Source organism: Eulemur rufifrons, chromosome 18 (assembly GCF_041146395.1).
Source record: "Eulemur rufifrons isolate Redbay chromosome 18, OSU_ERuf_1, whole genome shotgun sequence".
In the NCBI taxonomy this organism is placed as follows: domain Eukaryota; kingdom Metazoa; phylum Chordata; class Mammalia; order Primates; family Lemuridae; genus Eulemur; species Eulemur rufifrons.
Window position 1 is genome coordinate 2,238,056 of NC_091000.1, and position 12,744 is coordinate 2,250,799.

Below are 12,744 nucleotides of genomic sequence, written 5' to 3' on the forward strand. Positions count from 1 at the left end.
CGACGGCGCGCCGACGTCAGCACGCGGGGACTCGCCGGCGCCGCGAGAGCCCCGCCGGCAGAAGACGGGCGGGAGGGCGCCGTGCTGCATGCTGGGACTTGCAGTCTGATGCAGGAGGGCACCGCGCTGCATGCTGGGACTTGCAGTCTGAGGCAAGAGGGCACCGCGCTGCATGCTGGGACTTGCAGTCTGAAGCAGGAGGGCACCGCGCTGCATGCTGGGACTTGCAGTCTGCGTGCAGCAGGGCGCGAGGCGTGGGCGCCCGGCTAGGTGGGAAATACACCTGCGGCGCCGAGGGACGCCTCTGTCCCTCCAGGGACATGGGGTCGGGATGAGAGCTCCGGTGACCAATCCTGCCGGTTCGTTTGGAATTAACAGGGTTGTCAAGATGCGGGGCTTTCCCCAGCAAACCAAGATCATTGCAGTTAGCACCTGGAATATGGATTTTGGGGCGCGGACGCGTAGGGGTTCCAGTGTTTGCCTTTCACCCCGGTTTTGTCTTTCGCTGCAGACTTGATTTCCTACGTGTTGAGGAAGTGGTCCCCCAGTATCAGACTCACAGCAAAACCTCTTCTACCTGTTCCTTCCCCAAGCTGCTGCAGAAATGCCCACCCCCCGCCCCCGCCAAATGTTACCTTTCTTCGCAAAGGAGGCTGTGAAGGATGCCCTGTCCAAGAACACGTTATAGCAGAAGCTCATGAAATAACAAATGATTGAGTAGTCTTGCAAGATCTATGAAAACAAGCTTAGGCTGCCATAGACAAAAAAAAAATGGGTTTCTGCAATTCGAAGCAAAATATGCTGACTGTTCTGAGAGTTAATAAGCTAAAAACTCGAACATTTGTTACAAGTTCAGTGTAAAAAAGAAGCATTTCTTCATATGACATTATCACATTAAATGATTCAGAAAAGTATAAACCATGGTACCTACCACTAAAAAATATATAACCTAGAACAACAGGACTAATACACATGAAACATTAGGGAGTAGTTCAAAATCATGTTCAGTAAAGTGCAAAATCACATTAACACAAGAGCTCAGAGAAAAATGAGGTCAATGAAGAATGAAGAGCTGGCTGGAAAAGTTGGATGAGGTTTAAAAAAGCAAGGGAAGGGCTCAAAGTCTATAAGCAAGATGGCTTATTTTAAAATGTTTATTTTTATTTTACCTAGATCCAAAGAATTTGAAATGACTTGCAAAAATGCATGAGTAAATGATTTTAAAAGGTAAAGAGGGCCGGGCGCGGTGGCTCACGCCTGTAATCCTAGCACTCTGGGAGGCCGAGGTGGGCGGATCGTTTGAGCTCAGGAGTTCGAGACCAGCCTGAGCAAGAGCAAGACCCCCATCTCTACTAAAAATAGAAAGAAATTATATGGACAGCTAAAAAATATATATAGAAAAAAATAGCCGGGCATGGTGGTGCATGCCTGTAGTCCCAGCTACTCAGGAGGCTGAGACAGGAGGATCGCTTGAGCTCAGGAGTTTGAGGTTGCTGTGAGCTAGGCTGACGCCACGGCACTCACTCTAGCCTGGGCAACAGAGTGAGACTCTGTCTCAAAAAAAAAATAAAAAATAAAAAAAATAAATAAAAGGTAAAGAGGACAGCTGCAATGCCTCTTCTCCCCCAAGGCCAGAACAATAAAGTGAGATCAGTGGAGAACTTAATACAAATAAAGTCATTCTGTGAGAATCTATTCAGTATTAAAGAAGAGATGCATATGTGACTCTGAGTTTCCTAGTGGCCAAAGGAAATGTAATTCATTGCAAGTAGTAATTTCTGTAAGAAATAAACATCCTGGTTGTGCAGCAGAGAGGGCTGGGCGAAATTTCCTCCTCATGGACCCCACTAAAGGGCACACTAAGCATTATAGTAAACAACACTCTTGATGAAAAAAAAAAAAGATTGTAAGGCTATTTTTATAGCATCTATTAGACTTTATATAAGAGCAAATACAATAGAAGTTAAACAATTTAAGCAAACATTCAGTCATAAGTATGAGCTTTGTATGTCTAAAACAATAAGTAAATAAGCCTGACTTCAGGGAAGTTGGGATGGTGCTGGATTATATTAATAGCAGCCTTTAAAGCCACATGCCAGGCATTAAACAGGGATAAGTAACAAGATAAAAGGTACATTTAAGAACCATTAGTCCCCCAGTGATATCAGAATGGGTTGGGCCAAATCTGTCTGATTGTCTCTCCTGCTATACCCACATGCAATCTTCGAAAGGAAAAGCTGTTTTAAACAAATTACCGATATACGGGTCAACCTAAATGGCAATTGTATTCCTGCATCTTAGGGAAAATGAGAAAGATTCAATTTTTGTGGACAGTTCTGTCCATTTCATAGGAAAGGGATTATAGTTTTTCTGCACATCGTTATTTTAGCCAAAAAACCCACATGGTTTTTAGATATATGCTGTCACAAAGATCGTTAACACACAATGTGAGGTGACACTTAGAATTCTCGAAACCTTCCAGTATTTGTCACTGTATATGTACAGTAAATGGATGGGTTGAGCTTTTCCTTCAGCAGATTCTTCAGTTTAAACCCCAAGGATATTATTTATTTTTCCCTCTTAATATAATATCGCTGCTTATCTGGGTGAGAATACACCCATCACAACGTGTCAGCCCTTAGCTGGGAGAGTGATCGGCAGGGGAAGCTCCTGCCTCACCTCCCGATGGTGGAGTGATGCCTGCAAATTAGACTGGGTCTCCCTTGCCCAGCAGGACACAAGGAAGCCATTGAGATGCCACCACCTTCAGTCTTTCCTTCTCACTAAGCATGCCACTTTTGTGGTAATGTTTTGATCATATTTTATACTTTAATTTAAACCCACATAGAATATGTTTTCTCTTGGCTCCAATAATCAGAGGAGAAAATTCCTTATGTATAAGATCTGTTATGCAAATTTTTAAATATGCATGCTTTGTGTTATTTTTCTGATTACAAAGGGAATACCATTTAATTGCCAACAAAATGCAAACTTTTAAAAGTAAATAAAAATTAATTGAAAGCATTGTACACTTTAAATGGGTGAGTTCTATGGTATGTGAATTCTATCTCAATGAAACTATTAATAAATAAATGTAATTGAAAGCCTACTGCCCGGTGATAGAAAGTTTGAATCTGCAACTAATTAATTATAGGGGGGTTGTACCTTTCACAGATATTTTTATCATAAGTCAAGCTTTACGACCAAGATTCCAAATACGTAGGAAAATTTGTGTATAAGAAATTCTTAATGATGATTTAATATTTGTTGAGCATCCTCTTTACACAATGCACTCTCCTAAGCACGTCCAGCTTGGCGGATCTGCCGCTGAACGGAGACCTTTCCTGCCGGCACGCGGGCTCCCAGGGCTCTGGGCCGTCTGGAGTCTGCAGTGCCCGGGTCGCGTGCGGTCAGCCTGGCTGCTCCACGTAGCCCACGCGCTTCTTTCAACAAGAAAGATTAGAAAGCTGCCTCAGTGTAGCTGCACAGATATAACTTCTATGATTAAAAAGCAGTATTGATTTTCTCATTGGCATTCTTCTATCCAACCCATCGGGTAACCTAAGTTGTAAGGAATGTATTTTTTATCATTTACAAAAGCTTATTTCATTTTGAGTGGAAAACAACTGTGGCCCGTGAGCACTGTTATTTTGTTGAATTGGCATTCTTACCTAGAAGGCCGCCAGGGAGACCTAAACCTAGCACTCATTGCCCAGGACAGAAGCTTGAAGTTTATTCCCACCCTCTCTCACACACCCCACACCCACTCGGCCGCAAAGTCCTGCCGATCCCCCTTCCTGAACGTCACTGCAGCCTAGAAGCCCTCCTTCGAGCCCCACGGCCCAGCCTTTGTTCAGGGCAGAATGACTGGGCCAGCAGGTCTACAAGCGCCGGGACCACCCTTTCCACCACCACCAGGGGCTCCTTCTATACAAACCTGATCTCAGTGGTCGCTGAAGAAAGCCCTGCAGGTGGCTTCCCGCCAGCCGCAGAGTAGAGCAGAGTCCTCCTGACCTCCCCGCGGCCTCTCCTGCAGCCTCTCCGCACGTCCACCCTCACCGCCACTTCTTCCCAGCACACCGCAAGGTACCGCAGTTCCCCGAAGTGACGTGTTTTCTCACATTTCCAAGCTTTTCCGCACACCATCTTCTCAGCCTGTAATGTTCCCACTCCTCCCCCTGGGAAAATCAGAGTTATCATTCAGGACACGGCTCGAACACCTCTCCCGATGGGAGCCTTTCCTGACCCCAAGGAGGACACCCTGGTGCCTTTCTTCACCATCTTGCCTTGTCTGTGTCTTCGAGTCTGTGTCACGGAGGAACCCTGAGCTCAGAATCCAGAGAGTTACAGGAGACAGCGAATGCACTTCTAAGGATCTGTGAGCTCAGCTAGTTGAATATAAAATCTTGTGTCCTTTTTAGATAATAGTTTCTGGCAAGCGGGGCCACTTCTTTCACTGAACTCTCAAGGGGAATTTTCACCGAAAATGGGTGAGAACTTTCTATGCTAAATTGTGTACTCTGTGAATGCAGAAGGTATCGTATGAATTTTTGTTTCCCTGTTTGTAGCACAGTTCCTAGGGCTTGTGAATGCCAAATACATTAGTTAACGGATGAATAAATGAGTGAATGAAATAATCCATTGAGAAAGAATTTATTGCTATGGGCGAGAACCGGTGTTGGACACAGCTATGATTAAGATAGACCTGGCTCCTGCTTTCCCTGGGAAAATAACCTGGCAAGGAAGACAGACATTAAACAATTAATCACACGCTTACTATTTGCCGACAATGGTGGGAAGACCTGTCGGGGAGACGTGCAGGCCACTAGGAGAGGCAGAACTGGGGGCTTTGAGCCGACGTTGGGGGCTGGGGTCAGGGAAGGCTCCTTTGAAGACATAATGTTCATAAACTAAATGAATAATAACAAAGAAATTTTATAAAAAATAACTACGGTGACTATCCATCAGTAGGTTACAAAGTTAACTAGGAGATGACATAACTTATACAAGAAGAATAAAAATCCTAATGAAAAAGTTCACTTGGATGAGGAAAGAGCTTGTTGGTCAAAGCAGGGTTAGTATTACTGCCGGATGAGATCACTCAGGTTGGACATGTCCCCAGGATGTGCCATGGAAGAGCATAATGTCTGAAATTTTACAAAACTCTTTTTTCCCCAGCCAGATATGTTCTAAGGGTGTAAAGCCAGCTCTGGATACTTAAGATCGGGCCCCAGTGCCGCGTGTCTGCCAAGCCACACAGACGGAGAACACAGCGTTCCTGAAGTCAGCTCCGAGACTGGCCTCGATTTTCTGGGCCCAGCCTCTCCCGGTTCCGTTCCCTTCTCTCTGGCTCGGTGCCCCCCTGCTCTGCCCTTCTGGCTGCCACTCGCCTGCGAGTTTCCCACCCGGCCCTGCGGAGCTCCGGCTGACAGTCCTGTCAGTGGCCCTCACCTGGCTCTGGGACCCGCACCCCCGCGAGGGGCCCCGCCGGGCAGCCTGCGCTGCGCTGGCTCCGCCACCTTCTCACTCCTCCAGCTTCACCAGCAAAGCCGGGATGGAGACTGTCTGGTTTAGCGTTGGCGACTGACTGCACTGCGATGGCGTCCGCGTCTCCAGACGGCACCTGTGTGACAGTGGGATCCCACTGCGGTGATCCCTGCTTTCTGTTCCTCACCCAGAGGCTGCAGACATCCACGCCTCAGCTTGGATTTTGATTAGTCATACAGAGTAGAAAACTCGGGCCACACACAAAACTATTGATTAAAATAGGCCTCCAACTGGGATTAATGTGTGTTATGGACTGAATTATGTTCCCCCCTCAGATTTGTATGTTAAAGCCTTAACCCCTAATGCGATTATATTTGGAGATAGGACCTTTAGGGAGGTAATTAGGTTGAATGACAATGTCACTAATCACCAGGGAAATGCAAGTTAAAGTCACTGTGAGATATTGCCTTACCCCAGCTAGAATAGCTTTTATTAAAACATCCAAAACCAATAGATGCTGGCGTGGATGCAGAGAGAAAGGAACACTCATACACTGTTGGTGGGACTGTGAACTGGTTCAACCTCTGTGGAAAACAGTATGGAGATTCCTCAAAGAACTAAAAGTAGACCTACTATTTGATCCAGCAATCCCACCACTGGGTATTTATCCAAAGGAAAAGAAGTCATTTTATCAAAAAGACACCCGCACTCAAATGTTTATCACAGCACAATTCACAGTTGCAAAGATGTGGAATCAACCCAAGTGCCCATCAGTTCATGAGTGGATTAACAAAATGTAGTATCTGTATACTATGGAGTACTACTCACCCATGAAGAAGGATGATTTAATGCCTTTGCAACAATTTCGATGGAACTGGAGACTGTTATCGTAATTGAAGTATCTGAAGAATGGAAAAACAAACATCACAGGTACTCGCTATCAAATTAAAACTAACCAATGAGCACACATGTGCACAGAGGGAGGTAAAACTCAATGGAAATCAAGTAGAGAGGAGGGGGGAGAGAGGATGAGCAAAAATCTGCCTAACGGGTACAGTGAACACTGGGTGATGGGCACACTTTTAACCCTGACTCAAGCTTTGCGAAAGTGATCCATGTAACCAAAAACATTTGTACCCCCACAATACTTTGAAATAATAATAATTAAAAAAAAAACAGCTAAATGAGGTCATAAGGATAGGGTCATAAGGATAGGGTCCTAATCCAATAGGACTCGTGTCTTTATAAGAAGAGGAGACACCATAGAGCCAGCATGTAAACACTCTCTCTCTCTCCTCCCGACCCACCCCGTCCCCAAGCATATGCAGAGGACAGGCCATGTGAGGATATGCTGAGAAGGCAGCTATCTGCCAGCGGGAAGAGAGGGCTGGCCAGAAACCAACCCTGATGGCACCTTCATCTCAGACTTCCAAACTCCAGAACTGTGAGAAAATGAATTTCTGTTGTTTAAGCCACGCAGTCTGTGGGATTGGTTACGGCAGTCCTAGCAGACTGATGCAATGTGACTGTTCGTTCACTGTCTTGCCTACTGTGACCAGCACAGCTAGGTACTATCATGCAGCCCTGCCGCTCATGTGAGCTGAGCTGGGCAGAGAAACGTTACGGGAGAACGAGTCCAGAGCAGAAGTATGAAGTTGGCCATCACTCGCAGACACCCAGACTCCTCCAAGTCTCTCTCCCATCCTCTTGCCAAAGCACACTTTCAGGGAGGACTTTGAAATTCATTCCAAGTGGTAAATAATACAGCAGCATGGAGCCTTAAGTCACCTGGGGACATGCGAGTTTAACAGACAGCCAAGCGTTAAGCTGGAGGGACGGCACTCTCACAGTGAGATATCGTCCAGCGTCTACCTGTGCAGCAGTATAAATCCACCGTGAGCTCAGGAATACCCCAGCGTCAGGCACAAAGCTCCGGGGACAAGTGACAGAAAGGGCAGCTGCCCAAATCGCAGCGCTCACTGCGCTGGGAGAAACTGGCACCCAGGCGGGTTGTGGTGCGGTCAGATAAAGGCTCCATCACAGCTGTGAGCGCAGTGCTTTAGGAACGCACAGTTCCAGACTCAGGCCAGCTCATCAGGGGCTTCTGTGTATGTGTGTGTGTGTGTGTGTGTGTGTGCACATCTATATCTGTACACATATATAAACAGACACATACACAATATTTTAGTATAAGTATGTATTATGCTATAGACACGTGTACATTATTATAATATATGTCTGTGTATATTTCTACATGTAAATGTGTGTGTGTATAAAAGAAAGGTCTTACACCAAGGTAACAGCTGATGCTCGTTAAACGCTAGGTGCCAAGCACACTGTGCCTCCAACAGTGAAGATCCCAGTTCGACTCACTTTCTCTGTTTACCCATCAACACACACAGTTGAAAGCCACCACCGGCCCGTGAGACTTTCTGGTTCAAGTGGCTACACTCTGACTCCCTTTATACAAGCAGAGGATTTGATTGGTCACGTGTTTAATCCTCACAACAAACTGTGATGTGGAAAAAATATTGTTACCCTTGTGTTTGCAAAGAAACCGAAGCACAGACATATGAGATTGTCCAAGATCGTACAACCAGCACGTGGCAGAACTGGAATTTCTGCCTGAGCAGTCTAGCTACGGCGCCTACCCCCCAACCACTGCGTCATATTCTCTCTCTCTGATCTTCCTGTGAGCCCCCAAAATGTACCACATACGCGTAAATCCAAATCTGGAAGCCAACTTTAGGTCGAGATGTTTTGGACCAAGGAAGAGAAGCCCCAAAGGCAATTCAGATGCTGAGCGGTCTGTCCTGGGGGGGGCGGGTGTCACGCTGGCAGGAAGCAAGGTGGCCCACAGAAATGGGGCTGGGGAGCCTTGGGGACCACAGCGACACTTCCCTGCCCACATTAATGCTCTCTGACGCCCTTTCTCAGCTCTCCTCTGTTGTAAATTTCTCCTTCCTGCAGACTCACTTTCTCTATTTCTTTGTCAACACACACACTGTGGAAAACAGCCTCCCAGCCCCACAGGGCCTTTCAGTTCCCGTGGCTAAACTCTCACTCCCTTTTTCCAAGACAGAGGACTTGATTGGCGATTAATCAGTTAAGGACTTAGCTCTGGGCGAGCAGCTGCGTTTGTGGGGGTCGCTGTGGGGGTGGCTGCGCAAAGACTGAAGGTGCAGCCACAGCCAAACCCCGGTGCCCGGAGGCGCGCGTGGGAGGCAGTTATAAAGGCGACTTGGCGGCAGGTGCCCCACAGCAGGCCAGAGAAACCCCTGCAAGCACCATCCTCCCAGGTGATCTTTGTTAAAAACAAGCTCTTGTAAATGCAAAATGTACACCACTGACTTTCCTTAACAGAATACTGCATTTTTCTCTTTTTAAAATTGCTGAGCCCAATGTCCCAGGAAATCCATTAATGCTTTGTTCCAAGTAACCAGTAGTGGGTCCCAGAACCAGCATGTGCCGTATAATACGCAGAGAAATGGAAAAGGAGGTGATAACATGTGAGGAGAGATACATAAATTTTTAAGAAGCAAAGCAGGCACCAATCCTATGAGGAACACGAATCAGTCCCTCTGGGAATCACAATTTGCTCAATCACTGAGTTGAGTAGTATTTGTGGGTCCCTAGATAACCCATAAGTAGGAAAAAAAATGGGCCAGAATTTATCTTCTTATTTTTAAAAATGGCATGTTAATTTATTTGGCTAATTTATTAGGCTAACTTCTAGACCACAATAATTTAAAATAAATGAGTAGAAAGTAGATGATCCTTAACCAATACTAAAGAAAATATCCCTTTTCCCTTCTGCTAACCAGTTGAAAAGAATTTGCCTAGAAGGTGACAAACTACAGCATGAACATCTTCATTCAAACAGAGACTCAGTATAACTGTCTTAGGTGAGATTTCATAAACATGCGAGACCGGCAATACAGCGTCACGTTTAACTCCGCATTTAGACTGCCTGAGTTTGAATTCCAGCTGTGCCACAAGCTGTGTGATCTTGGGCAAGTTACTCAATTCTTTGAGTGAAAATTTCTTTATGAGAAAAATGGGAAAAATAATATCGATACGAGGTTACTCACAGGCATGAGATAAATTGATCCCGTGTAAAATACTCAGCATGATGCTATGGTCTTGCAATTGCTAATACTCAGTAGCACCTTCTTTTGATGGGCATTCTGGGCTTATGCATCCCACAGTCACGGTGTGATCACCACTGCTGAGACATGTGCCTGATGTCCGTACTCTGGTTTCTCAGGTCAGAAAGCATTTTTTCTCAGTTTTCTTTTCCTTCTAATATCTGTTATTTCTTGTATGTCAGACTCAATATATCAATCACATTTCTGGTTTCTCGCTTCTATTCCTTTCAAATCAGTGAATTAAAAAACACATATTTAAGACCTGAGGACTCAACTCAGACAAATTTCTTTATGTGTAAAAGATTATCCTCAAGTATATTTCTAAGTTCCAGTCCTCAGAATAACATGATAAAATAGACTTTTGCCTGTTAGCTTCTATCACACCCTCATTTTCTTTTTAGCACAAGTCTGGACTTATGTGAAATTCTGGGAGCTGTTTCGGAGCTATTGATGGAGCAGTGACTCAAAGAGAATAGATACCTGCTCAAAGCACTGTGCCTTGGACATTGAATCACCCAGGGCGGGTCCTCCTCGTCTTATCCATAAAGAAGAAACGTTGACACGCATCAGCCTCACAACAGCAGCATGAATAGCACCGGAAAGGCATGGGACGCTTTGTGGAGCACCATGAAATATCCATATAGTTAATCTCACTACATGAGCTAAGGGTAACCTTAGAAGCAGAAATTGTATACTTATATATTTATATTTAATACTTTGAAAAACATATTGCAAATACAGGTCCACACCAATGAAAGGAATGCTAAGTCTAAAACTAGGTGTGATCAACTATTTTCAAGTTTTTAAAATTAATGTTTGATTGGTATTTCTTTGTTAATTGGGGGTGTTTCTGAGGACCCAAGCCAGAGTTTTAAAATAATAGAGAGAAAAATCTATTTCCTAAGCACTGGGAGAAGACCTACATTTCTCCCCTCTTCAGGGGCAGCGACGGTGTGCAGCTCACAGCAGGCACAGGCCACAGCGGCGAACGGAGACGTTTGCTGGGTCCCCTTCCCTGTGTGGGGGCCCAGGAAAATACCCGTGAACAACAGTTACTCTTTCTATGCTGCTTGCGATGGGGAGACAGAGTGTGAGCAAGGGATGTTAGTTGTGGCAAATGCCACGAAAGTACGGTGCAGGTGGGGGGCCGTGGCAGGTATGATGGGGGTGGTTAGCTTAGACGGGGCCACCGGGAGGGATTCCCCAAGGATGTCACACTGGCCTTGAGTCCTGGTAAGTGAGAGCTAATCAGGCGAAGAAAGCAGTGGGGCCGGGTTGACTGTGGAGGAGACAGGCACAGCCACTGGCCACGCCATGACCCGAAGGAAACTCCTCCAGAAACTGAACCCGACCCCCAGCCTCTGTGAAATCGGGTGACCTAACTCAGAACAAGGAGCATCTCTCCCCTGGAAATTTAAATCTTAAGAAGAGACAACAAGAGTGGTAGAACACGAGTCCAATCATCCATGGAGATGGCTGTACCCAGAAAACAGGACGTCCTGCTGCTGAGATGCCCAGAGCCCCCGGGAACGTGGTGGTTCACCTCTCCCCACCTCCGTGAGGGACCAAGTGTCCTCCAGCAAATGTGCTTTTCTCGTCACATTTGGCAGGGTGGGTTTCTGTTGCTTGTGATCCAAGAACTGTGCCGTTGCCAGGCAGGGTGCCAGGTGAGCTATACGATAATCCACCTCATTTGACACTCGCAACAGCCTCGGAAGGTTCGTATCATAATCCCTGTTTTACGCACAAGGGAAGTGGGGCTCACCGGGTTGCAGTAGCTCACGCACAGACACGCAGCTGGTAGGTGCTGACGTGTGACGAGGGCCTGAGTCTCCACCCTGAATGCCAAAGTCCGCGCCTGCCCTTCCACCTCACAAATGAACAGCGATATGAAAAAGTTTTCCTTCCTTGCCACCGAAGTTGAACATTTCTGATGCATGTTGCTTTAAATGGCCTCACCAGGAATCGGCAGATACAATAAATTACAACATTCTGCATGATGTTGTATGTGTGTATGTGCGTTTATTTCCGTACTTAAAATATCTCATAATCACATAAAATTCAGAACTTTTATTCTCCTTTCTTTTGTGTGCTAAGTTCTTTTTTATTCCATAATAACACTGTGATTGCGTGCAGTTTTTCGATGATTGTAAGTCTGCTTGTGACTCCTAGAGCGTGCTTAGTAGCCACGGTGTTAGAGCCAGAACACAAAGTCAGTAAGATGGTGTAAGGAACCGCACTAAATGTCATGGGAGAAACAAAGTATAAGAAGTGAGAATTTTCTTCATGACACTCTCTAATTGGAAAGACAAAAAGTAAAGACATGAAAAATAAAATAATAGATGGGAGTGGAAGGAAAATGCAAAGGCAATATGTGATTAAGCATAAAACGATGTTTTAGGAGAGATGACTATAAAGTCCTATGAAGGACTGAGAAGGAAAGTGCTCAGATCCAGGGACATAGGACATGAAGAGCTGTATGCTTGTTTCTGTCCACAGGAAAAATGTCTTATGTCTAAATACCAAGCTAAAATAACATGAGGTCTCCACGATGCATGGCTGACACGCAGTGTATCTTCATCTCAGGGGAGAACTTCCAGAAGTCGGTTTCCAGATTTATAGAACACAACTTCCGAGTGGTCACTGTGGCAACCGTGTCATTTTTCCGCTGCTTCTGGCTGAGCCAGTGACAAGTTACATCACTAATCCCGAGTTTATTAAGAAGTGTCATTGTCTCATGTTAGAAATCTCTCCGGAGGGTTTGGTGCTGTTCCCTCAGGTTGATTATTTAAGATTTATGACCTGAAATGCCAAACTGCATTTTTAATCTATCATCAAAGTAGATGATCAGATCAGAAAAGACAAGATTTAACACATGGGTTTTCATGCCTAAGACTAACAGGGAAAACTGCAATGCGTTTTGCCACATTCAAAATAAACGTGATATATTAATGAATGGGTTTTCCTCTCGCACTGAATAATTGCATGTTCCTTCTTACTAAAAACAAATTATTTTTATTTCCCTTAAGAAGGCTGTGATTAATTGTACAAAATTACACTTGCCTTTAATTGAATAGATCTCCTCCTTTCCCCTGGATTAGTGGGATAT